Source organism: Dunckerocampus dactyliophorus, chromosome 14, assembly GCF_027744805.1.
Source record: "Dunckerocampus dactyliophorus isolate RoL2022-P2 chromosome 14, RoL_Ddac_1.1, whole genome shotgun sequence".
In the NCBI taxonomy this organism is placed as follows: Eukaryota; Metazoa; Chordata; class Actinopteri; order Syngnathiformes; family Syngnathidae; genus Dunckerocampus; species Dunckerocampus dactyliophorus.
The window spans coordinates 18668329-18685332 of NC_072832.1; the positions used below are offsets into that span (position 1 = coordinate 18668329).

Consider the following 17004-nt stretch of genomic DNA (forward strand, 5'->3'; position numbering starts at 1 on the left):
GAGCGGAGCCAGATGAGGTAGCATATGGTAGCACGGTTGTGTCACAGGGGGAATTAGCTCAGGTGGTAGAGCGCTCGCTTAGCATGTGAGAGGTAGCAGGATCGACGCCTGCATTCTCCAAAGTGTCTCTTATGGCTTTTTCCTGCCAACGCTCCTTTGCTCCTTTGACACCTGGCCATTTGGCATTTGGTCTGGCCAAATTGTCAAACATCATTACTCTGACCGATGACCAGTAGCGGGATCCATGCCCATATTTTTAAAACGTTCGTGCGAAACCTGTGCATTGTCTGTAAGAAGTAGCATATGGTAGCACGGTTGTGTCACAGGGGGAATTAGCTCAAGTGGTAGAGCGCTCGCTTAGCATGTGAGAGGTAGCAGGATCGACGCCTGCATTCTCCAAAGTGTCTCTTATGGCTTTTTCCTGCCAACGAAAGGATTCTCGCTGTCCATTGTAGTGACGACTTGCTTGTTTCCTTGCATGCTGATGACATTTCCGAAAAACACACGTGTGGTAAAAGAAGAAAGCAGTGAACTCGTAGCAATAGCCCGATGAGGATGGGATTCGAACCCATGCGTGCAGAACACAATGGATTAGCAGTCCATCACCTTAACCTCTCGGTCACCTCATCACTTTCAGCTATATTTTAAACATGGTCCCGTTGGCTCAAAATGTCTCTGCTTATGCGCGATTTCGCTGTTGTGGAAACTATGGCGGCCTGTGCGGTCGAAACGGAGGTATGGGGGGAATTAGCTCAAATGGAAGAGCGCTTGCTTCGCATGCGAGAGGTAGCGGGATCGATACCTGCATTCTCCACTGGGTAATTGGATATTTTAGTCTTCAGAATGTGCAAAGTCTGTGAAGGTTAGTGTATGGTAGCTAAAACTGGATGTGGTGCAGGGGGAAACGGCTCAAATGGCAGAGCGCTCCGGAAAATGGTGGAGTGCCATCAACGTGTCGGGGATGAGATCATGCCCCGAGTGGAAGCAGTTCAAATACCGTGGGGTCTTGTTCACGATTGAGGGAAGGTTGACGGATCGGTGCAGCGTCTACAATGACAATTTACCAGTCGATCTACGTTACTACCCTCACCTACACCTATGAGGTGGCTCGGGTATCTGTTCAGGATGCCTGGGGACTTGCTCAGGGCACGTTCTACATCTAGCAGCACACATTTCATGCTGAAGCTGAGGAGCCTTTGTGATAGAGTTGGGCATGTTTGAGGAAAAGCAAGGCCATATCGGTACAGCTCTACAATGCTCCTTTGACACCTGGCCATGTGGCGTTTGGTCAAACATCATTACTCTGATCTATGTTTTGGCAACCTTGCATCAGTCGAGTCCAACAAAAATCCATTACATCTGACGTCCACGTAAGATCTTGCTTAATTGCCACGTTGAGCTATGGAAAAGTTGCCATGTCGTTGTCATTTCGCAAGAAAGTTGGGAAACAGTTAAGACTGATGACCAGTAGTGGGATCCATTAAGTCCATTTCGGATCCATTGAGTGCGAAGACTGTGCATTGTCTGTAAGAAGTACTATATGGTAGCACGAATGTGCCACAGGGGGAATTAGCTCAGGTGGTAGAGCGCTCGCTTAGCATGTGAGAGGTAGCAGGATCGACGCCTGCATTCTCCAAAGCGTCTCTTATGGCTTTTTCCTGCCAACAAAAGGATTCTCGTTCTCCATTGTTGTGACGACTTGCTTGTGACTACCCTCGTTACGTTACTACCCTCACCTACACCTGTGAGGTGGCTCGGGTGTCTGAGCTCAAATGGAAGAGTGCTTGCTTCGCATGTGAGAGGTAGCGGGATCGATACCCGCATTCTCCACTGTGTAATTGTACACTTTAGTCTTAAGAAACAATTATGAAAGGCAAGTTGTACGTCGTTTTCTGATCAATAACAGGAGGGTAAACGTAACTGCTGGGGTGTTATTTCAGTCTACAGGGCTCTAATAATAAAAAATAAAGACTTTCACAGTCACTCCTTAAACAGTTGTCAAAAAAATTGACTCTCTTGTAACATGAAACTGGCAATAGAGCCTGAGGTAGGAGGCAAATTATGAACTCTTTCCGACTGCTAGAAGAGAAACCACATTTAAAACATGCTCCTGACATTTACATGTTCGTGGTCATCGTTTTTGAATGTTATTTTGTCCACCAGTACCACCCTGGAGTTTGTTTTTCAGAAAGAAGATTATACGTCGCTGTTTGATGTGTGTACTAGCATGAATTAGCTACACGTTGTGCACCAAACAAATGTGCACATTTTGACTCAATAACGTCATGAAGTCCTACCTTTATGCATTCCCACAAAGTATCACCATTTGGGACCCAGTATGAGGTGAAAGAAAAATGGTGAAAATGCAGTGTAGCAGTATATCTGTGTAGCAGCGTGAGAGAAAGTTACAAGGTGCGTTTAAGGACCATCAAACAAAGTGGGAAAACAGGTCACTGCTCACAACAAACAACATAAACATGTAAACGTGGGATTTCTAACTTCCGTATATATTATTTTTGGAATAAAATAATGACCCATTTTTTCAAAATTGATATCCATTTACATAAAGTAAGATGTAGTTCATTACAAATGATTATTTTTAACATTTTTTTCAAGTGTTTTTTTTATTTTTATTGCGCCTGCCTTGCTTGGAGATATTACAGAGCCCCCAAGGGGACATGGAGAAAACTAAAGATGATGGGTAAAAAAACAACAAAAAACCCCCGAACTTTTGTGTTCCCTGTTTTGCGTTCCCTTGCAAAACTCCTTTGCGAGATAACACAAAAGCGACTGTGGTAAAGCTGGAAACATATTCACATATTCAAACTTCCAGGATCAATAACTCCCAAGTGAATGGTTCTAACACATGGTTCTAAACCATACAGTACCTCTTTCCAACCGAGGCAACACAGACAAACAGCTACAACCCAGTTTTTATCAAAACGAGCCGTGTTCTGTGCAGTCTGACGTATATTGATCTCTATGAGAAGCCGGCAGCGAGACCGGAGTGCAGGGACCGTCTACAAATGTCTTCTTATTCTTCTGTATTATGGCGGTTGGCATCAATGTTGTATCTATTGTATCTATAATGTATCTATTGGCTTTTCTGAAAGGCAATATATGGCGTCATTGGCTACAAATATATTTACGAAGCAACAAGTTAGTGAAAATGGACTAATTTAGGCCATTTTTTATTAGGTTGTTAAAAAAATTCTCTCTGGAATGTGTAGGACCACAGGCCATGTTAGTACAGGTTGTTCATTAAGAGGATAACCAAAAAAAGAGGAGAACAATTCACTTTGGTTAAAAAAAATGTTTTCTGACACTTTACATGTTAGACCCAATTGTTATTTTTTTTTTTTATAAACTGAAAAACATTTGTGGTCTTACCTTTTATCTGTACAGTCGTCCGACGGTTAATTGGTTCCAGGCCTGACCGCAATAAATTCGAAGTAGGATTCAATTTGAATGGAAATGGAACATTTTTGTAGTTAGAGCATAGAAAACTGTCATGAGCTATGTACTGCTTTGCTGTCTCTCTGTTGCAGCACACCTGCCGACCTAGGGGAGGAGCTCATGCACACCTGTATTCGATCAAGCCTGACTATTTAACGCCTGTCTGATTGTCTGTCCTTTGCCAGCTTGTCTTCTCATGTTTGCTCATGCTGTCTTGTATCCCTTGCAGTCTGGTCTACGCTGCCCTGTCTTTTGGTGCTTCCTGTTCGCTTATTGGCAACAATGATTTTTCGTTTTCTACTTTGTACCTGTGAGTTTTTGTCGCAGTGGTTTTGTGTTACTTGTTTTAGTCTTTTGCTGCTCTCCGTGTGTGCAGCGCTTTTTGTTTATTTTGTACTTTGACTTGTGTGTTTTTTCCTGTGGCTAGCCCCGAAGGACTTTTGTTATAGTTACCCTTGTGGACACTTTTTGTTTTTTCCTGTGCTAATGCACATGCTAGGGGATCACTGCAGGGACACAAGAGACGGCTATGGCTGCAAAGCATGCTAGCGAGCTAACTAGTTAGCCTCCAATTGATTTATTCTAAAGAGAAAGTGTTTCAAATGGAGTGGGAAAGAGACAAAATAAAAAGCAAAAAAACCTACCACTTCCACACGGAATAGGAGGAGAACTTCTTTTCACTTGATCATGCCATGCCTTGCTACAGTACATGCAGTGTGACGGTAATGTGATGTGATGTCACATCTCATCAATGTTTTGTGTCATTACTGAGCTAGAATACTACATATAACTTTTATTCCAATATTTTTTTACTAATAATGGGCCACAGTCAACCACAAAACAGCTGTAATTTATTAATTAATATTTGAAAAACCGTGACGGAGTGAGGGACATTCACAATGTAGCGAGGGACGACTGTAGTATGCTTTTTGTATTCCAATACTTGAGCTAACTAGATTTAGTTTAAACACACAACACCATGTTTGCAATGCATTATGTCAAGTAAAGTTCATAGTTATGAGCAAGGATTCTGAACTATTTACAGTGCCACCCCACCATGCATCCATCCATTTTCTCTACTGCTTCTCCTCATTAGGGTCGCGGGGGTATGCTGGAGCCTATCCCAGCTGACTTCGGGGGACAGGCGGGGTACACCCTGGACGGGTCGCCAGCCAATCGCAGGGCACATATAGACAAACAACCATTCACACTCACATTCATACCTATGGACAATTTAGATATTATATTACATATTATATTAGATATTTAATTTAATTTTATTATAATTTATATCTCAATATTATATTGTATAGTCCATAATATGGTGCTCAGCACAGAGCTAAAACTTTTTGAAATATAGCAATTAATCTGTGACGTCCTTTGGAGACTTTTAGTCAGAATTCCACACACACTTTTATAGATGAGATTGCAGAACTGGAAATAAAAAAAAAGAACCACAAGCATGTCTCCCATTCTTAATGTGTGAGTCTATATTATGTCTAGCATGTCTTATTTTCTCATATTACCTCAAGTGTAATGGGTGAGTGTTAAGGTGTCTATAGGGGTGTTATTTCATATCTGAAGCACTTTAATCATGTTAAAACGTGTATTCAGAAGGTTGTAAACAGGTTTGCTATGCCCTAATTAGGAAAATATTTGGTTTATAAATAATGAATCCTACTTTGCAGAAATTCACTTATCATGGTTGGGTCCGGACCCAATTAACCACGATAAACAAGGGATTACTGTACAGTAGACACCCTTACAACGTAAATAATCCGTTCCGAGAACCTTTATGTTATAGGGTTTTTATGTTATACGTTATGTTAAACGTTAGCATAAACATAGTACATTAACATTCCAATATAAAAGGACCCACAATAAATATGGCAATAATGATTGTATGTAAACTTATGATCACAGCAGTTGGTAAATACACGCAATGGGCAAAGTATCAGGATACCTACGGGACGTACAAATGGCAGTTATTATGTACTTGGTCCCTTGCAGCTTTAATGTGTGAATTTTTGTCCATTTGCGAGGTCAGAGGTCGTTAATGTTGGCGCTGAGAGAAGTCCTGCTGCCTTGCAATATCTGTTCTTGTGCCTAAGAATAGAATTACCAGTGTCCATCTGACTTGTTTGATTCTTCATAGTAAAAGAGTCCCAAACAGAAAAGGCAGGAAGATGCTGCCATGGTCTTTTCTATTTGTTTTTTTGTATGTCTCTCTTTCTTGATCTTGTTCAAGTGAATGAAGACTTTTGTCATTGGGTTTGACAGAAACAGAAGAAAAGTCCAGATCTGCTCGGTGAGGTCCGGAGGTCTAGTCAGATGTGAGTTTATCAGAGTGGACGCTTGAACGAAATGTGCTGCGTGAGACTTCAGACATTCCCATCAACTACCCCAACCTTCCCCAAACCACAGCTCTGCATCAACATCCGCATGTCTGTGGCTTCCTTGCACACACATGTACTTAAATAGTGGAAAAACAGGCCAGACAGCGACATGCTGATATTCGTCAACTTCGCACCCACTGAGTATGCCAAGCAAAAAGGAAAATGTATCAGTGTTTTATGAGTACAGTGCTCTGTAGCTGCAAAATAGCTGACTTGCTGAGATCCTCACATGCTCACCCAGCTGGGTTTCCACTCAGTGAGGATGCACTTATTCTTGTTTGTGTTGCCTGTTGCTTATATCAAGACAGGATGAAGATCTGTTTTTTGGGGGGGGGGTTGTTTTTTTATGCTGTCAAAACTGTTCTAAGAGGTTGAGAAATCACACATGAGCCGCACGCACACATACAGGCAACCAGCCACAGGAATAACAGACTGAGATGTGATGATCTAATTTGGTGGCTCCAGCAGAGGACAAAGGTGAATGAGCATGAGTGTGTGTGACATGACTGCAAAATTTAGATGTTTGTGCAGAGCAGAGCAGAGCAGCGTGTTTGTGTATGTGGCGGCCACCCAAACTTTTAAGCTTAAGATCCAAATTATTTCCCTCCTCAGGACACATATTTACTAAAGTATTGGATGTACAGCAGTGGTGTAAAAAAAAAAAAACACTGGACACTGCTGATGTACAGCACGAAATAGACATATACAATGGACCTCTGTAAGGAAGAATTCAAAGCATATACTGTACACTCCTGATCAAAATTCTAAGACCAGCTGAAAAATTGCAAGAACGTACAGTACTTATTTCTAAGAGTGAGGTTATTCCTCTGGAAGAAGTCCTTTGTCAAGCTGGCATTGTGAACTGCGGTCTTGTCCTGTTGAAAAACCCAGTCATTACCACACAGATGAGGGCTTTCAGTCATTAGGGATGCCCCCTGCAACATCTCCACACAGCCAGCTGCCATTTGACACCCCCGCACAACCTCAAGCTCAATTTGTTTCATTGAAGGAAAAACCCATTTTATTAGTACAGTGGATCCACAAACATTTACAATTCAGCATTCAAGGCCCTGCAAATTTATCGTTTTTTTTCTCCAAAAATAGTCATTTTTTTCTGCAGAAAAAAACACATCTCATTCACCATAAGTCAGTGAAAATTTGTAAAAGTGGTAATAGGTCAAACGCTTGCACGTAGCACTATTAGAAAGACCACAATTTATACATGCTTGTGTCTTTATGCTCACTGATAATGTTTTTTTTGGCAAGAGCTGAGATTTAGCACTTTGTTCTGTTGTCTTTGAACGCACCATAGTTGTACTTGTTGTACGTACTTTTCACCGCAGAAGCACTAGTTTAAGACAATCATCGATCATCTTACATTGTGATTCATTCGTGGTGAGTACCTATACATTTGATACTTTACAGTAAATGTGTTTAATAGGTGTGTGAGGAATATTTAGATGTTAGACCTGGATTGTGTCACAAGTAAAGAATGGCAGCTGAAGGGAGAATGGGAGGGTTCCTGAGCTTGATGGCCCGCGGGCAGGACCATATTTTGTGGTCCCCTATTTGATATCAAAGATTAGTGTAAGCCTTGGCAAATTCCAAAGAACTTGAACAGTCAAACACTTAACATAGTAACTTTATAGCGAGCTTGTCGCACAGTGAAATTAAATATTGCATTTTATAAATATTTTGATCCAAATAATTTAAGTCATTTTAAATCACATTTCTGTTATATTTGTTATATACTGTCTGAAAAAATTACCAGGATTTTTATTTACGGTATAAACTTATTGGAATAGTAATTAATGATGCCATGTGTGGTCCTCCCCACACTTGCAGGTCAATAGAGTAGATCTATCCATCTATCTATCTATCTATCTATCTATCTATCTATCTATCTATCTATCTATCTATCTATCTATCTATCTATCTATCTATCTATCTATCTATCTATCTATCTATCTATCCATCCATCCATCCATCCATCCATCCATCCATCCATCCATCCATCCATCCATCCATCCATCCATCCATCCATCCATCCATCCATCCATCCATCTGTCTATCCTGACCATCTTATCTATGTATGGTCTATTGTCTGTGTATCAAAATTTATGTACAAAACGTACGTCCAAAAAACAAAAGAATTTAAAGGCTTTGATGTTTTCTGCCTCGACTGTGTAAATCCAAGTTAAATTAAAATGTTATTATTTTGTAAATTGCTTGTTAAGCGTTGGCAACGCTGTAAGGAAGGAAAAAAGTACAAGAAAGAAGGAACGATTTTCTTTTCTACTGCTGCTCAGGTTTTTATTGACGTCTTCTGTACATGTAGGTCACATTTCTGCAGTTTCATGGATTTTTATACATTTATATATAGTGTAGAGCCTAGGTTCCCAAAGTGGGATACGCGTCCTCCCAGTGGTACGCCAATTGTGATGGGGGTACGGGAATAAAGATTAAAAACAATTTACACCTCACGGCGGGAGGAGAACAAAGCAGACAGTGCATGAAGTTGTTCATTGCTCTGTGTCCTTTATATGAACAAATAAGTACATTTGATGATTATTTTGTGCATTAAGAGTATTTAATCTTTTATATTGGTGTTCCAATGCCTGCACGGCGCAGCAGTGAAAACCTGCCACTGTGAAAACCTGCCACTGTGAAGGAAAAAATTAGGCTTTATCGTTGGTTCTATGTATTTTGGTATTTCGGATACTGCTTCACCATGATTGTTAAACTTTGCAATTTGCAATTTAAATAAAATACATTTAATATAAATTAAACTGCAATTTGGTGTGAAATGAATAAGCAGACTTAAACCATCGCCTGAAATAAAAGATATGCAGGGTAATTACTTATCTATTTATCAGTGCTCATGTGAAACTTTATCAAAATGTGACCATGCAAAATACACATTTTTGACCCGGAATTACTATAAAATTAAATAACCAATTACTTATGTTTAATATTTCAAGTTAATTAAGATAAAAAGGCGTATGTTTTTTAAGTGTAGAGGAGTAGGGGGGGCACATGGCTTCAGGTCAAATGTCTGAAGGGGTATGCGACTGTAAAAAGTTGGGGAACCACTGCTATAGAACATATTCATTGGCTTCAGTAAGTAACATGAATCCATTTCATCAAAGTGTACGCACTACAACAATACAACGTACACTCTTGCGCATGTAGCCCCGCCCAGATCTCTTGCTTCCCATCACTTTCTGCTCCATGGCGTACTACACTCTGTGACATGCATTTGTGGCTAAGTGGGCATCTTTGCAAGAGTTTGTGAGTTGGAGATACGTGTGTTGGAATTGCACTGCTGTTGATGTGTTAAGGTAGGAATAAAGTTGTTAAAGAGCATCAGACTCCGTGTGACTGTGTGGGACGCTACACTGCGCCTCCGTCCTAACGTGTAGAGGTGTAGCTTGCCATGATGCGCATGTGTTAATTTACTCTAAAAATGTTAACCGAGTTCATCCATCCATTTTCTATACCGCTTCTCCTCATTAGGGTCGCGGGGGCATGCTGGAGGCTATCCCAGCTGACTTTGGGTGACAGGCGGGGTACACCCTGGACTGGACACCAGCAGGGCACATATAGACAAACAATCATTCACATTCATACCTATGGACAATTTAGAGTCGCCAATTAACCTAACATGTATGTTTTTTTGGGGAATGTGGGAGGAAACCGGAGTACCCGGAGAAAACTCACGCACGCACGGGGAGAACATGCAAACTCTACACAGAAATGGCCAACATGCTAACCACTGGACCACCGTACGGCCCTGTTAACCTAGTTAACGAAATAAATGAGTTGCCACCATTAATGTGTTATTGTCGACAGCCCTAATATAAAGTAATACTAGTGACATTATATTACGTTATTATACATGAAAATGAAAAAGTTACAAGTACATAAGTCTTTTAATATACAATGATCAGTGGAAAAAAGTGCCCTATACAAGCAAATTCAAAGATCGGTGCAATTTCTACTTCATTATTATTCACGCTGTACTTTGGATAAGAGCAGGAAATAGATATTGTTTGAATGATGGCTTGAGATGTGATTTAATTTCTTCTGGAAGATCCAATTTGGTCTGAAGAGATATGCAATTAGTTGCTGCCTCATTATCATGAATGATACGAATCTTCACAGATACTTATTCACTGCTGCCTCTTTGAACTTCACATACTTTTTGTACATGCATCATCATTTTTAATTATGCAACACAACTTATACAACATTTACAAATGACTGGCAATCTGTCATGTGCACCCAGCTACCCTGCATGGAAGAGAAACATATAATACACGCATATCATACCGTTCACGTAAGTAAATCATTGCTTTTATGTGTTTTCAGATGAGCTGATTATTGGATACACAGCACACGTTGGCTGGGATGGTGAGTTTAAAGGCTTTCTGTTCATTTTCCGAACAACTAATTGATCATCACTTTGCACTGCAAACAGAACTTGACACCACACTAATATCCCACTGTCGCTGTGTTGTTTCAGTCACGCTTAGCTTCACACGGCCTCTTTCTACGCTTCCATATGAGTGGTCATCTGCCTGCAGACCTAAAACTATTCTAAAAGCATGCAGAAAATCCAGCTTGAGTCACAAGTTGATGTTTAATAGGCCACTGCAGACTGTGCTACAAGAACATTCAAGTTTTCACGTGTTCTTCATTGTCTACAAGATTTATTTAGTTATTATTTATTCAGTTGACCTTTCTGGCAGTATGAAGTCACCATATTGCAACACAGAGTACTGTGAATTTTCACAAAACTAAAACATCTGGTCAGAACCAATGGTATGAACACAATGGAGGAAAGAAAGTGTTCTGCTAGCAGTAAATGAGATGAGATGTAACTGGAGCTGCCATGAATATGTACCATATGTGCCGTTGAATACCCTCCAACACATGCAGACTCACATGTACAGTACGTGTATTCATCATGCAATTCAGCTTTCTACCACAGAACCACAAATCTATATAGAAAAAAAATGACTTGCCCCTCCCCCCCTGCCCAGCCATCACTTACCTGCCACAGTGTAGCCAATCAAGAGGATGAGCAGTCCGACAGCGGTGGTGGAAGGGCGGGTCATGGTATCAAAAGGGAACCCAGTGGGACAGTGAAAAATCCTTCTACAGTGCAGCTCTTCCTTTGTCTGACTTTGCTTTACAAGCTGTTCCCCGACGTGGTTGCGGCCAGCTTCCTAATGAAAACATCAAATGCAGCGCAGCAAGCTCAGATTCTGGGAAGGGGTGGGAGGTTCATACTGGGGAGGGGACTCACATCTCAGTCTCCTTACAGTGTTTGCTTTATTGCCGTGCATTGACCTCCCTTAAAAATTAATCAGTTCATACAACGTTCGTCTCAGACTTTTTTAGGCTCATCTCTGTACTTTTTGGCAAATTCCAGCCCGGCCTTCCTATTCTTATTGCTAATGAGTGGTTTGCATCTGAAGTCTTCTATGTAGAATAGATAGTGATACCTTCACTCTTACACGCTGCAGGTTGTTGCTGATGTCACTAACACTTACTTTAGGGTCTTTGCTTACAGCTCTCACGATGTTTCTGTCATCAAATGCGGAGGTTTACCTTGATCTACTTGTTCAGCGTCTGTTACTTGATACACCAGTGGTTTCTTTCTTCTTCAGGACATTGTACATGATCGTACTGGCTATGAGCAATGTTTGTGCAATGCTTCTGGTTGATTTTCCATCCTCCCTCTGATTCACAATTTCTTGTTTTTCATGCATAGACAGCTCTCTGGTTTTCATGTTGTTTTCACCTCTAAATGCGGTCTACACAGGCAAAACCGACCATACCCAATCTGAAACTGAAACATTCAGTGCTATTTATTGATTGAATAAGCAATGTAATAGGACACACCTGGGCAACAAAACAAACCTGTCAGTCACATGTTCCAATACTCACATGCGGGTGGTGCATTTGGTACTTGGGCCTTCGGTGGGCTGGCCAGAATTTTTTCCAGAACCAGTATCAAAAAACACTACAATACCGATAGTAAATACTGTATGTGCCACGGCGGGATTTCAAACCATGGTCACCCGTGTAAAGTAACAGCCTCACTAGTGATGTGCAAACTCCAGCAAATTAAGTAACATAGCTGTGATGGTCATAAGATTGACACGACTACAATATTTGACCAATATAAGTCCTTTTATCTTCGGATACATAGTCACCAGTACAGCTACATTACTGTTAGTAACTCTGAGTTAGTGACTCATTTCCACTGTTGACTGGCTGCACACCGGTGCTTGTAAATGTGGTGCTCAGCTAAATGTGACGAGCTTAAATAGAACGGCTTGGTGATTAAAGGCTCAGACAACTTCAAACTTCTATACTACAACATCAGAAGAGGTTCACAATCCATATACTGTATATCGAATAACGTGACAAAAATGTAAAAAAGGTTTAAGTGAAATACATCTACTCACCAAAGATGCCAATTTCCTCCTCAGTCAGCCATTGTGGGTGTAACTTATCTTGTCTGACAGTTTTGCTCTGACCAACCAATCAGGAAAGGGGGCCTGCCTTTTTGCTCTGATCAACCAATCACTACTGTGGGCCTGGTGATTCAGAAGCCAAATCAGAAGTCTGATTGGCTAAAAAAAAAAACCCAGCCCAATTGATAATTGTATGTATGTGACAGCTGTCTGTCAACCTCACCAGGATGTACGAGAACCTGATTCTGAAGGCACTGGGCAGATCACATTGATATCGGAACTTGGGGTGTCACCAGACACCCAACTCATGACACGAGACAATAAACGAGATTGAGTCCACGGAAATGAGACTTTAACATTCATTTCAAGAAAAGTACAATGAAAAAAATATTTAGCCGAGTCACAAAACCATGCAGGGTTTTTTTTTTTAAATGCTTATTGTCCTACAAATTGGCCCTAAACAATATCATGGTTTACAATTTTTGAGACCAAATAAACCACTGTTATGATAATAATAATAATAATAATAATAATAATAATAATAATAATAATAATAATAATAATAATAATAATAATAATAATATAATAGTAATAATAATAAACTACCATACTTTCACGCTGTAAAGTGGCAGAAATTGCGTTTGTGTATTTTCTCAAAGGCAATTCATATTGTTATTTATTGTTATTGTCTTACTTTAATTCTGCAATGAGCAACGCTTCACAGATGGCCTCTGGGCCACACTTTGGACACACGTGCGTGTTTCACCAGGAAGGCACGTGTCGCTGGTGTGTCTGCTTCACAATCAGAGATGGAGATCCTGCGCGGTGGATACATTTTATAAACAAACACAACTTACACTGCAGACCTGATTTTGAGCCTCTTACCAAAAATAACCGAAAATGATGGTCGTTCAATGCCAAGAAGTCCATTATTTTCCTCGCAGTAGTGTAACCTATTTTTTATGACACCCTTATTGTGTTACCACAAGTACACAGGATGTCCAGAAGTGTGTTGTGTGTGTTGAGAAGGTCTGTTGCTAAAGATATGAGCTGTGTACATGAATAAACATCCTCTTGCAGCTGTGGCCCCCGTCCTTCAGCTATAACAGAACTTCCATGACATCAGCGGTTATGCAGAAACCCTCGTTTACAGTAGTTTTGCACTTTTCACTGCTCGTAAGCGCAAACAGCGGGCCGGTGCCTGGCTCTTTGCTCCGGCTAGCTTTCAGCTTTAGCTGATTTAGGCTTAGCTCGAGTGCTAGCTGTGTGGCAAAGCAAAAGAGGACAGCGGCTGACTTTCACACCTTTGCAGAGGTACATAAGATTGGTGGATAAGATCAGTTTCATATGTAAGGATTGGCCGATTGCCGATCCCCCAAATTAAGGAAAATCGGTGCAGAGCGGTGCATACTTACTTGGAAATAAAAGCTGAAATGTTGCCCTTAAGTCTCAGATTTGTCTTTTGATGCCAAACCCAAGTGTTTTCAGACCACAAAAAATATGGAATTGACACCACTGTTGTGGAGGGCACTGTAACTAACGCACATGAGTGTGTTGTGTGAGGCGTGGGGTGGAGTGTCGGAGCAGGGAGTGGGTGGAATATACAGTTTTTCGAGGGTATAGAGCCCCCTTGTACCTAACCATGACAGACAGCACCATTAAACAAAGGTGAGTTTAAAGTGTACTCCTTTTTGTTCATTTTACTAGATAATATCAAGAGAATGAAAAACTCTGAATGCTGCTGCTGAGGGAAATCTGTGTGTTTCCAGCAGGAAGTCTGTGAAATCAAATCAATTCAGCAGCAAAGAATGCCCTCTGTAGTGGCATTGATTGGTTTCTTTTATTCCCTCAGAATTGACTTTTTTCCGTCTGACTCACACACTCGTGTGCGAGCGCACACACATAGTAAGGGCGGTTGTCGTCCTTAAGCCAGACTGTCTTTCAGCCTCATGTTTTGTTCACTTGTCTGGCCAGCTAAGCAGATCTACAGGTTAAGCAGCAGAAAGCAAAAGCGGAGGGGGGTGATGTGAGCGTGAGACATGTGAGACAAGTTGTGACATTGGTGTCCCTCAGTGGGCGTGACAGGTGACCGGTGACAGGTCAGGAAATGATGATAACATCTATGCCGTCTGTGCCAGGAGCCTCACATGAATCCAGAGTGAGAAGATGTTGGCACCCGGTCACACTGATGTGTCATGTGACAAACTGCTTGAAGCGAGGTCACCTTCTCTTTCTCTGTCTATTAATGTCCACTTTCTTCTGGCTGTAGGATATGACCGGTGTAATCTTCAGTGTGTCATGATGACAAAATATCAAATATCGTACCAACAAGTGAGGACAGACAGTGACAGTTCAAGGTTTGTGTTTGGGGTTGGATTAAGATAAGGATTACCAGTAGGTGTAGGTCGTACTCGGGGTCAGGGAAAGTTAATTTAGGGTTTAAGGAAGGATAACCTCCTAATGAGAACTGTGAGTGTGTTCATATCCTTTATGTGTACACAGAGCTCACTTATCAATGGAATATGGAAAGTAAAAATAGGAAAACATTAGCAGGAGATTTGACCTTTCAACAAACCTACAGCATTTTATTGACATTGTCTTCCTACCCCCATTTGTGCATATTTTTTATTTTCCTGAGACGCTGCGATAATTATGTTGTTGTATCTCTTGAATACAATGACAATAAAGTGCAAATCTTTCTTCCTAAAAAATGTCATGGGTGCATTTTGTTAGTTGCAGTGTTAGAATCCGGGTTAACGCTACCATGCTTTTATTTTTAAGCTTACTTTGCACTGAACAGGAAGTCACTGTGTGCACATTTGAATACAGCAGTTATGTTATCGTTGTCGTTTCATGATGCTTAGTGATAATGAGGAAGTTGACAATTATACGACTCATTGCCATGACCTTTTTGTTTCTGTTAGATACTTTTATTACACCTTTAGAGTCAGTCTGTTAGCTCAGTGCATTTTCAGTCTAATAAAACAGGGGTGTCCAAAATTTTTCCACCGATGGTCGCATACTGAAAAGCAAAGGATGCGGGGGGTCACTTTGACACTTTTACTCATTTTTTTTAATTTTTAAAAAAGGCAAAAAAAAAACCTTTATATTAGGGATGCTCTGATCAGGGTTTCATTCTGCTGATTCCAAAACCGATCATCCATGAGTGAAATCGGCCGATACTGATCACAGGGGTTAACTGTAAATTTTTCAATTTATTGATGAGTACCATTGGTCAGGAGTGCCGTATATTCCCGCGAGATATTTTTCGTGGCATGTTTTTCATTTTATATCACTCTCACAAATGGCAGGTAAGTTCCACATGGCAGACATGTTTGTTTTGGCTTTGGATAGCGCCTGCGTAGCGTGAAGAAAAGTAGGTGGGGCATGCTTCTCCAAGACGCTAGAGCAAGACACTACACTGCACGCAGGCATTGTGATAGGCTGCAGGCTGCAATAGTACAAGCCAGAGGTGATCGGCTTTTGTGATCTCCATTGAAAGGCATTTATCGGCATATGCTGATCACATGCTTTTCCATGGAAACCGGCCGATATTAATTGGTGGCCGATCGATCGGAGCATCCCTACTTTATATAAATTCAAAGAAAGTTTTTTTATTATTAGTTATTAGTATCAAAATTTCAGCTTCTTCTCTTTACATATTGCCTTTTTGTTCTATTTTTCCAATTTTTGCTGGATTATTTTGGTTTGATTTTATTTCTACAAAGTGCTGTGGGCCAATAAAAAACAAGCAGCGGTCCGCAAATGGCGCTATGTCATGGCAGGCCTTCTTGATACACACACTCACACAGCACAACTAGAGTTGCACAACAGTCACAGATAACCCATTGAAAAATACTGAGAGGAGAAGATAGTAAACAGACAATCTATCAGCATAGTTAGAACCAGTTCAAATCAGTCTCTTTCACACAAACCTAACTCTCACTTTCCAGGCTCGCAAGCTTAAGTTTTACTTTCTAGAGGGACGCAGCTGCTATATAGACTTTGTGTACCTTCATTCTGGGCTCTTTCCTTGATCTTCCTTGTAAATGTACACAATGTTGCTCCACTCACTCTGACTTAGCTTTCTGTTTAAGCCCAAGCCTTCCTGCGCTGTCATTGGCTGGCTTTTCATTGACTGGCTTTTCATTGACTGTTCATTTCTGTAAGACAGAACTTACATGTCACAATCTTCTCTGTCCTGAATAAACCCATCCTTTGTATGATGTTAGGAAAAGAATCGCACAATATTCCTGCAATGTTTTGATGGTATTAAAATACTGTAAGCTCACCTCCCAGAACCATAACATACAATTTGGTTCTCTACTACACGCAGGAAAATCGAGGTTCACTTAACATTCATATTTGATCAAAGAGCTGCCCAGTGAGAAGAATTGTGATAGTTTATTGTTTTAACAAAACCAAACCTGTCAACTTATCTTAATTTCTCCACCCAAGTGTGTTGCTACTCCCTGGTTGTGCACATTGGGTAGTGTTGTCAATACCTTTGTAGAGACTTGGAAGCTTAACTGTTGTTAAGCAACATCCTGCTTCAGTGTTGTACAAATGCCAGCACCGCCGTTTCAAAGCATGGATCTGAATAAATAGTGGTGTACAGATGATCCTCAGAGCAGCGTTTACCTTAATTATAGGCTTGGAAAATA

General features: G+C 40.8%; 1 non-coding gene across 1 annotated transcript; it reads right to left on the bottom strand.

The window, feature by feature from the left end:
* Nucleotides 1-547: 547 nt before the first annotated feature.
* trnas-gcu (transfer RNA serine (anticodon GCU)) lies at nucleotides 548-629 on the bottom strand. The gene has a single exon. It is a non-coding gene; the product is annotated as a tRNA-Ser (tRNA).
* Between the last annotated feature and the right edge of the window lie 16375 nt (nucleotides 630-17004).